The 8,681-nt window shown below is 44.9% G+C and overlaps 1 long non-coding RNA gene across 2 annotated transcripts; it reads left to right on the forward strand.

The window, feature by feature from the left end:
- The first annotated feature begins 623 nt into the window (after positions 1–623).
- Positions 624–2,200, forward strand: LOC135383019 (uncharacterized). Of its 2 annotated transcripts, XR_010419615.1 has the most exons (5): positions 624–862; positions 1,028–1,335; positions 1,534–1,563; positions 1,659–1,718; positions 1,780–2,200. It is a non-coding gene; the product is annotated as an uncharacterized LOC135383019 (long non-coding RNA). The 2 variants fall into 2 exon arrangements; XR_010419614.1 differs by having other exon boundaries at positions 1,659–2,200.
- The last annotated feature ends 6,481 nt before the right edge of the window (positions 2,201–8,681 follow it).

The following is an 8,681-nucleotide window of genomic DNA, read 5'->3' on the forward strand; positions in this document are numbered from 1 at the left end:
GGTTTAAAGTGGAACAAACTGTTTCCTGTTCAGAGTGAAGTGGTTCCACTTGATTGCCAAGTGGTTTCCAACTGGCTTTACCCAGTCTGCAGTTGAACTGGATCTGCCTGCCATCTGGTTCCACTTGACTGCCAAATGGTTTCCAACTGGTATCATTCAGGCTGCAGTTGAACTGGATGCGCTTCCATCTGGTTCCACTTGACTGCCAAGTGGTTTCCAACTGGTTTAACCCATGCTTCAGTTTAACTGGATGTGCCTACCATCTAGCTCAAGAGTGCGAAGTGGATGTTGTATTATCTTCGCTGGCAAGTGAACTTATCCCTGGTCCACTGTAATTTTGACACCTGCCCTAGAAATATTTGCAAACCTTCATCGGGGTGAATTGAAAACGCTCTGCATTCCTTTCAGGTACATACAGCAGACGTGCACCGGGCGTTTTTGCAAGATAAATGATGATCTCCATTTACATTCCATAATACACCAATTGTTTATGGCCCTACCGCAATTCGCCAGAGTTACTTTTTGTCGGTAAATATACCAGAAACATTCTCGCAGAGTACCGAAATCGAACTTTTGCGTAATTTTCACTTTAGTTTGAAACCGAAACTTTAACGGCCTCGTTGTCGACAAGTGGAGCAGACTAAGCGCCATCTGCATCAGTACGTGTTTTGAAATGTCGCGAGCGGTAGGCGGGTGGTAGCAGTTCCCGTCTTTCAACTCATCAGGACGGGGAAAAAACGTAAATGTTTTTGAATCTCTATAGTCAAGTGCTGCATTTTGCATAGTTTCTTTGTCTCTACAAATTCTGCACCAGCTAAATCGCGAAAAATTACGGGCGATGCATATGACTGCAATTACGATGGTGAGTAGTTTATGATTTGATATTTATGCACGTTTATCTGAATGTGTAGATCTACTCCCTGTTACTGTTATTTAAAATAGCGTAAGTGCACGCTAGCTAATGGGGGAACTCTAAGAGCCGCTGCTCAGGCTTGTAACTGACTTTGTTATGTGTCTTGTCTTTTAGCTGGCAGTTCGTCATAAAAATGGAGGACGCTTGCAAGATACTATGAATCGTGCGGAATAAGGGCCAGCGCGACTGAAGTGAGAAACGCTGCGTGAGTGTTGCAGGAAAACATTTACAATTTTATGCATGGCATTACGTGTACTTTTACAACATGTTTTTCTATGTTTTTTTTCAATGAAACTGAATTATTATTACTATTGTCTTTGTTTACTCATGCAAAAATACATGAACACTGAGGGCCTGGCAAAAATCAGCAAAGCCGCTACGCTACACAGTTCCCACAGAATTTCCAGTTCATTCACAACCTGGTATGGACAGCAGCACTTTGTACTGGCTATCAAGCAGATATAATGTTGTGAAGTGCACAAAATAGGATTGTAGATACTAAAATAGGAATGTGGGGAACTTGGAGTTGATTATTCATCTCAAAGCAGTAACACAGGACACGGACGACAAGTGAAAAAGCAGCAGTCCTATTCATTTATCGTTTTTGTCTTATGTTGCAGCTTTGGGATGGACAGGATTGCTGACAGTTGGTGAGTCTAAGTCATCTTCAGGTGCAGTAGCATTGATGTCTATTAGTACCAATTCGTGACATGTATTTTTCTGAGATGCCAAAAAATCTGTTCAGTGCAATCTACAGAACGCAAAAAAGAACGCCGCCGAAGCCCATGGGGCACCCAGAACTGATGTAAATTCGTCCATATTTTATGTGCTCACGGTATATTTACGTTTATTCATTTTGCATCTAGGTGGGAAGAAAAACACACCGCGACAGCGAATACTTCTCCGAGTCGGACGTTCCAGACTCTGAATCAGCTGCTGAAGTAAAGAAGGCTAATGAACAGGCCACGTACTGGCAGCAGCTTTGTGAAAAGAAAGAGGAGGAAATATCACATCTTCCTTCCTCGCTTCTGTACATATTCCAGGCTAGCAGCACAGGCTGGCTCTCCTGCAGAGCCGCAACAGCAGTTCAGAATAGAAACTGATGCTGAAACCTGGCTCGGCTTCAATAAACTACTTGGTAATAAACTCCGAGGTTCCGAAGGAACCTCGGAATCGATTCCTGGTTCCATAACCGCCTTGCAAGTGGATCCATTTGAAAACGGAAACGTGTTTCTAGCTGGAAAGCAATTCCTAACTGGAATCCATTCCTAGGTGGAAATACATTCCAAGCTAGCAATCAATTCCTGGTTCCATAACCGACTTGCAAGCGGATCTACTTAGGGAATTTTTTCACCTGGGGTACACGGCCCAGCTCATCGATACAAGTGAAATACAATCAGTGCACGGTTCATAAATGCTGTGATTTGGGCCCGGATGAGAGAAGTGGCAACGGAACGATCTCTGCGTCGCCAGTGTTTGCCCAAACATACGGTAGCCCTTGCTAAATTAACTTTTGTTGCGTAATTAGTGTTTAATTACTCTGACACTGGCTTTTTGCTTTCGAAAGTTGTTCACTTCTGTAACCCGGGATTCTTCGCAGACGACGTTACGCAGACAGACGAACGCAGACCAACAGCGATGTATTGTACAGTCCTCATGTAATAAATAGCTGTAGTCTTCCACACTTGCTTCCTGGACGTTTTTCTTTTTGTAATGTAGAAACGAAATTTTCATCAATCGCGGTCTCGTTCATGCTGTCGAATTAGCTTCAGCTGCGATTGCAGACGACAAAACAGTTGGAGGTCGTCTTGAGACTTATTGTTGGTCAACAAAATGACTGCACTTTTGTCTGGGTTCTTGTCTGAGGACAGTGATATTCAAGATCTACAGGACGTTCTTCTTCTGCCAAGGGAAGCAATGCCAAGGCAGATGTGCCCACGAGATGACCCAAATAGCAGGTTGGATGATGAGGCATTTAGGCAAAGGTTCCGCTTGGCGAAAATTGCGACTCTGCGCGTTCTTGGACTGTTTGAGGCACAACTTTCACACGCAAGCAACAGAAACAACCCAGTGTTGCCACTCAACCAACTGTTGATAACGCTGCGCTTCTATGCGACAGGCACATTTCAGGTTGTTCTTGGGGACCTTTCTTTCATTCATAAGTCTACAGTATGCCGCATTGTTAAAAAAGTGTCACGTGTACTGGCATCTCTGTCAAAGGACGTGATTAAATTTCCGACAACAGCAACAGAGCGGGCTACCACCACGGAAGAATTCTATAACATATCAAACTTCCCGTTTGTTGTCGGTGCTCTGGACTGCACGCACATTGCAACTCAGTCTCCAGGTGGTCGACTAGCAGAGCTGTACAGAAACCGGAAAGGATATTTCTCTCTGAATGTGCAGGTTGTGTGTAATGCACACCTGCAAATCACAAATATTGCTGCCAGATGGCCGGGGAGTGTCCATGACAGTACGATTTTCAATAATGGTTTGCTGCAAGGGGAGTTCGAACGGAGCACATATGGCCGGTCACTTCTGCTTGGCGGATACGCCTGTCGGCCACACCTGATGACACCCCTTCGAGCAGCACATACAACATCCGAACGAAGATATAACGCATCCCATATACGTACCCGTAACACTGTAGAGAGAATGTTTGGCGTTTGGAAGCGGCGCTGCGCTGCTCTCAGGTACGGGCTTCGCATCAAGCTTAGTACAGCACTTGAGGCTATTGTTGCTATGACAGTGTTAGATAACATTGTCTCTGCAACTGGTGATCCTTTTCCAGGTGCAGATTGTGATGATCCACGTCCTGTTCATCCTGAAGTGGAACCTCTCCCCGGATTGGACACTTCGACCGGAAGCAGAACGCGACAACAGCTCATCCGAGGCTTTTTTTTAAGAGTGATGAGGACAAAGCGTGTGTAAAGAACGACTATTTGCACAGCAAATTTTTCCCCCTTGAAAGGGTTGTGCTTGCTTTGCATATTTCATGTACGTACACATAAATGGAGCACATGTTGGATGTGCATTATTAGAAACATAATTCACTGGTTGTTTACCTGCTCTTGCAAGATTTGCAGATCTAAATTCATCTTTTTCACTTGGTTTCAAGCTTCTGTCTTGATACAAAGCACTCTCATCCCAGCCTCATGCCGCTCCTCCAATATTTTTAACTTTGCATCCAAATATGCCTTCCTCGGATCAGCCACTGCAGCATACTTGTGGAAGGCACGCCGGTTGGAGGGCCCTCCTGTGCGTGGATGTGTTGTGGACCTCTCGTTTTGATTTACCCTGCTGGCTTCTGCAGAAGTTTCATCCTGAAGCAATAGTTTAGTATATAAGGGCAGCACATAGTGTAAACATCCTTGCACAAGTGCAGCATATGCTCACAAATTCAGAAGTTGTGTTTGGTTGTGCGGCACTTGTCTCTGCTGCAGTGAACACACTTCTTTCTTGGGTGTTCTGAAGTTGAACAGTGTCTCTTAATTGAAATGAAAGTACGAGGGTTGTACTACCAGGTTCGGCTTGGTGTAATAAAATGGAGAGTGTGGCTCTTATGAAGAGAGCCAGCTACTCCATTTCAATGTTGAATGAAGTAAAGAACACACACACATCTAGGAAGGGAGTTGCCTCAGGACAGAAGCCGCCGATATTTCGAACAGAGACTGTTCTTCTTCTGGGCACCGTCCTCATCATTGGCATGGTATTTAAAGGGTTAGGTGTGACATGTTTAAAGGTTCATGCGAATTGTGGGTCAACAGCCCGGAGGGAAGAAAGGGTCCGTACGGGCTTCTACGGCCGGAGTGAATGGCTGCTTTGTTAGAGTGTGGAGGGGATTATGTGAACGTAGTGATCTAGGCTACAGACCGGTTACAGAAAAATGGAAGGTTCACGAACACGTGGACGAAACGGGACAACAGGCAACAATTGGCAAGCATAGCGAAAGATAAGGAGGTTAGTGGTTACGTGGGGAAAAATTCCAGAACGAGCAAGGGATTTTTTTTTAAATTATATATTTGTAATACAAAGTTGTGGCATGCAATAAAGAGAGCAGAAAGCAGTGGCCATGCAGAACATAACAGATGATAATGAAGGTAGAAGGGAAAAGCATATTTTATTTGTGAAGTGTTTCTAGGGTACCTTGTGATTTGTTGATACCGGACGGGGTGAAGAGCGTTGAACTTGTATATGAGATAAGACTCCCTATCACGTCTGTCACGTGTGGATCTAAACCCGGTTTCTAGAATATATAGTTTAATGTTGTCAAAATTGTGACCAGGAACGTTAAAGTGTTCGGCGACTGCTTTGGGGAGTTTGTTGGACGTGTCGGTTCTGTGTCCGGTAAGGCGGTTGTTCATTTGTTGGCCGGTTTCACCAATGTATTGCATAGAGCAGTCGCCGCATTCAATGCAGTATATGACATTGGAGCTTGTGCATGTGAATGCGTGGTTAACGGGGTGGGTGTAATTGCTCGCAGTGCTTTTGATGGAGTTAGCGTGTTGAACGTGCTTGCATGTTTTGCAGCGCGGGAGGTTGCTGGGTCGTGTTCCCGTGTACGGGGCACTCGTTTTGCTGATTTTGGCATTGACCAAGGAGTCTGCCAGGTTTCTTGCGCGTCGGTATGTCACCAGTATGGGATTTGTGAATAAGTTGCTAAGTCGGTCAGTGCTGTGGAGGAGGGGCTCGTGCTTCTGTAGAATGGCTTTGATGTTTGGAAGTGCGTTGGAATATCTTGTGATGAAGCTTATTTGGCACGCGTCGGGATTTTTTCGGTTTTCCAGAACCTCGTTTCGATCGAGTGTGAGTGCCTTGCGACGGAATTCGGTTAGGAGGGAGTCTGGATAGTCCCTTTGGGCAAGTGTACTGCAGAGTACCTCCTTATCTTTCGTTATGCTTGCCAATTCTTGCCTGTTGTCCCGTTTCGTCCACGTGTTCGTGAACCTTCCATTTTTCTGTAACCGGTCTGTAGCGTAGATCACTACGTTCACATAATCCCCTCCACACTCTAACAAAGCAGCCATTCACTCCGGCCGTAGAAGCCCGTACGGACCCTTTCTTCCCTCCGGGCTGTTGACCCACAGTTCGCATGAACCTTTAAACACGTCACACCTAACCCTTTAAATACCATGCCAATGATGAGGGCGGTGCCCAGAAGAAGAACAGTCTCTGTTCGAAATATCGGCGGCTTCTGTCCTGAGGCAACTCCCTTCCTACATCTCTACCGGTTCGCTGGATTTCTACCCATCTACACACACATCTAGTTTTCTATGGGTTTTTCCATATCATAGCTGTGACTCGTATTTACTTGTGAAGTCGTTTTATGTGAACACATCTACCTTGAGTGAAACGCGTTGCATTCGCCAAAGATGTTTGAAGCGCAGCTCAATTTGCTGCGGCCCCTTGTAATAAATAGAACCATAAATCAATCTACAAAATGTTATGGCAACTCCTTTTCTATTAACATTCTTTTTTGTTTCCTTTTCACACGGTTGTTCTTTGCAGCTATTGAGATTTTTTCCGTGATATTTTTTTACCTTCGCTTTGCGATGCTATCGCAGACACCGAAAAATTACAAAGGTGTCGTCTGCCAGTATATCGTCGTGAGACAAAATGCCGGAACTTAAGTCTGAATTCTTGGCGCACAACAGTGACTTCCAAGACCTTCAGGACATGCATCTTTTTCTGAGGGGCGTCTTTTCCAAGGTCATTTTTTAAGAAGACTAGGATAGACACAGCGAACAAGAAAAGTGCTTTATTTACAAGTAACTTTTAGTTTAATGCAGGGGTCATACACTTTGTACTGCAAATATAGTATATTTCATAAACAAAGGCAGCATATGCTAAATGTGAGTCAACTGTTTCAGTCTCTGTAATTCTAGCTTTGCTTTAGCCAGCTGTGTCTCTGTCAGATCTGCGTCGCAGAGGAGCACCCTCATTTTCATTTCGTGTTGCTCCTTCAGAATCTTCAGCTTTTCCTCAAAGTATGCTTTTCTGGCATCAGCAACTCCAGCATATGTGTCCAGGGCACGCTGGCTGGTGGATGCTCTAGCAGCTTGCCCCGCCATACGTGATGCTGCTGTAGGCATGACATTATGGCTTTCGTTTTGTGTCACGGTAGAAGCTTCAACCTGGAATAGTGGCGTCAGCAAAAGATATTACAGTGGATAGGAGAGCCTAGCATGAAGGCATTGTATGGGGAGCATTTCAGTTTTTACAAGATGTTTAAAAAAGTGCCATGGAATGGACCTGTTACCATAAGTCAAAAGCAGGCAATGCGACATGTCGGTGGGAAAAAGATATGATAGTCGTCGACAAATACCTGTTTGATCCCAATATCCCATTTTAGAAACGTATCTTATAACTGAAGTAACTACAAGGATTTTTTGAGACACAAGTACTATATGAGTTCACTAACAGCGTCCCACTGCAAAAAACAAAACTATAATATATCCTCACAGTTCCTCAAGATGTGCTGGGCCAGTGGCAGATGGTGGGGCAGCCATTACTTCCAGCACGACACTGGTTCGTTCTATGTCAGCGTTCACAAGCGTACCTGTGAAAATGCACAGAAAGTATGAGGGCACCATATTCTACGTGGATGGCTTTACCTTTTTTTAGATAGCATGTATATATATTTTTCATGCAAAATTTACGCTACGCTGTAATACGTGATTTAGCAAATATCCCTAAGGTAGTTTTTAAAGAGAGAGCTTTTCATTGATACAGCTTCGCAGGTGGGGTATGAAAATGCTATTTGAGTTAGCCTTACCGTACAAAGGAGCGTCGGAGTCGAACGCATTTTCGTTTGGTGCAAACTGTTCCGCCAGTACAGCGGCAGCTCTCTCTGCCGTCTCTACCTCCTGAACTGCTGGGGTCGTCGTCAGCTGCTCGCTTCCTTCACCAGTTGGCAAGTCCCTTTCTCCCCCGCCTGTCAGCATAGTTTGAATTCTGTTGTGTGCTATCAGCCTCCTGCTTCTTTTTTTTTTTTTTAGATTTTAGTAACACTTTTTGAGCTTCCGTGGCTCCCGGAAGGTTGTGTCTGGTGCCGAATTGAAACGGCGGGCGATGGTTTCCTATGCTTCGTTTTTTTGCATGACTGTCACCGCATTTGTTCGTTTGTTTTCAATTATACCTATGTAATATTCTGTAATATCTAGAAGTTTATGTTGCTCTCTCGGTGTGAAATTTGGACACCGCCTCTCGACGACATGATAACACGGCAGGCGCGATCCTGTAACAAAGCAGACGACAGCGTAGCAGACGACAGCATTTGCAGAATGAAGTGAGTCATGCAAACGACACAGTTCGGCTGGAAAAGAGCTTTATTTCGCCTTGTTTCAAAATTAGAAACGCAAATTAAGTTCAGTTACAGCGAAGAAAACAAACTGTCGTCTGCTGTCACGGAAACAAACGAGCGTGTTGGGTCCGTCGCAAGGTGTGTCGGTGTATTGCATAGTCATGTGACCTCGAAAAGCCAATAACACGTGGCCCTAGAAGCAGACGAACAAATTCCCTAGAATTCCCTAGCCTAAACTAGGTTTCGTAAAGTGACGGGCATAAATGAGCGTGAGGTTTGGTGCAACGCAAAGTTGAGGGCTTCCCCCCGCTGAACCTGGTTTGAGGGAACTCAAGCGCTAAGCCGGTTTCCCGGGAGCGGCGTCTTAAGCCGAGAACGGTGCAACCGGCGGTGTATCTTGCATCTTCCGAAGTCAAATTTTTGGCTTATACCTCATTCGTACGATCAAAATTAGAGTATGCCTCG

This window comes from Ornithodoros turicata, chromosome 2 (genome assembly GCF_037126465.1).
Source record: "Ornithodoros turicata isolate Travis chromosome 2, ASM3712646v1, whole genome shotgun sequence".
NCBI classification, from domain to species: Eukaryota; Metazoa; Arthropoda; class Arachnida; order Ixodida; family Argasidae; genus Ornithodoros; species Ornithodoros turicata.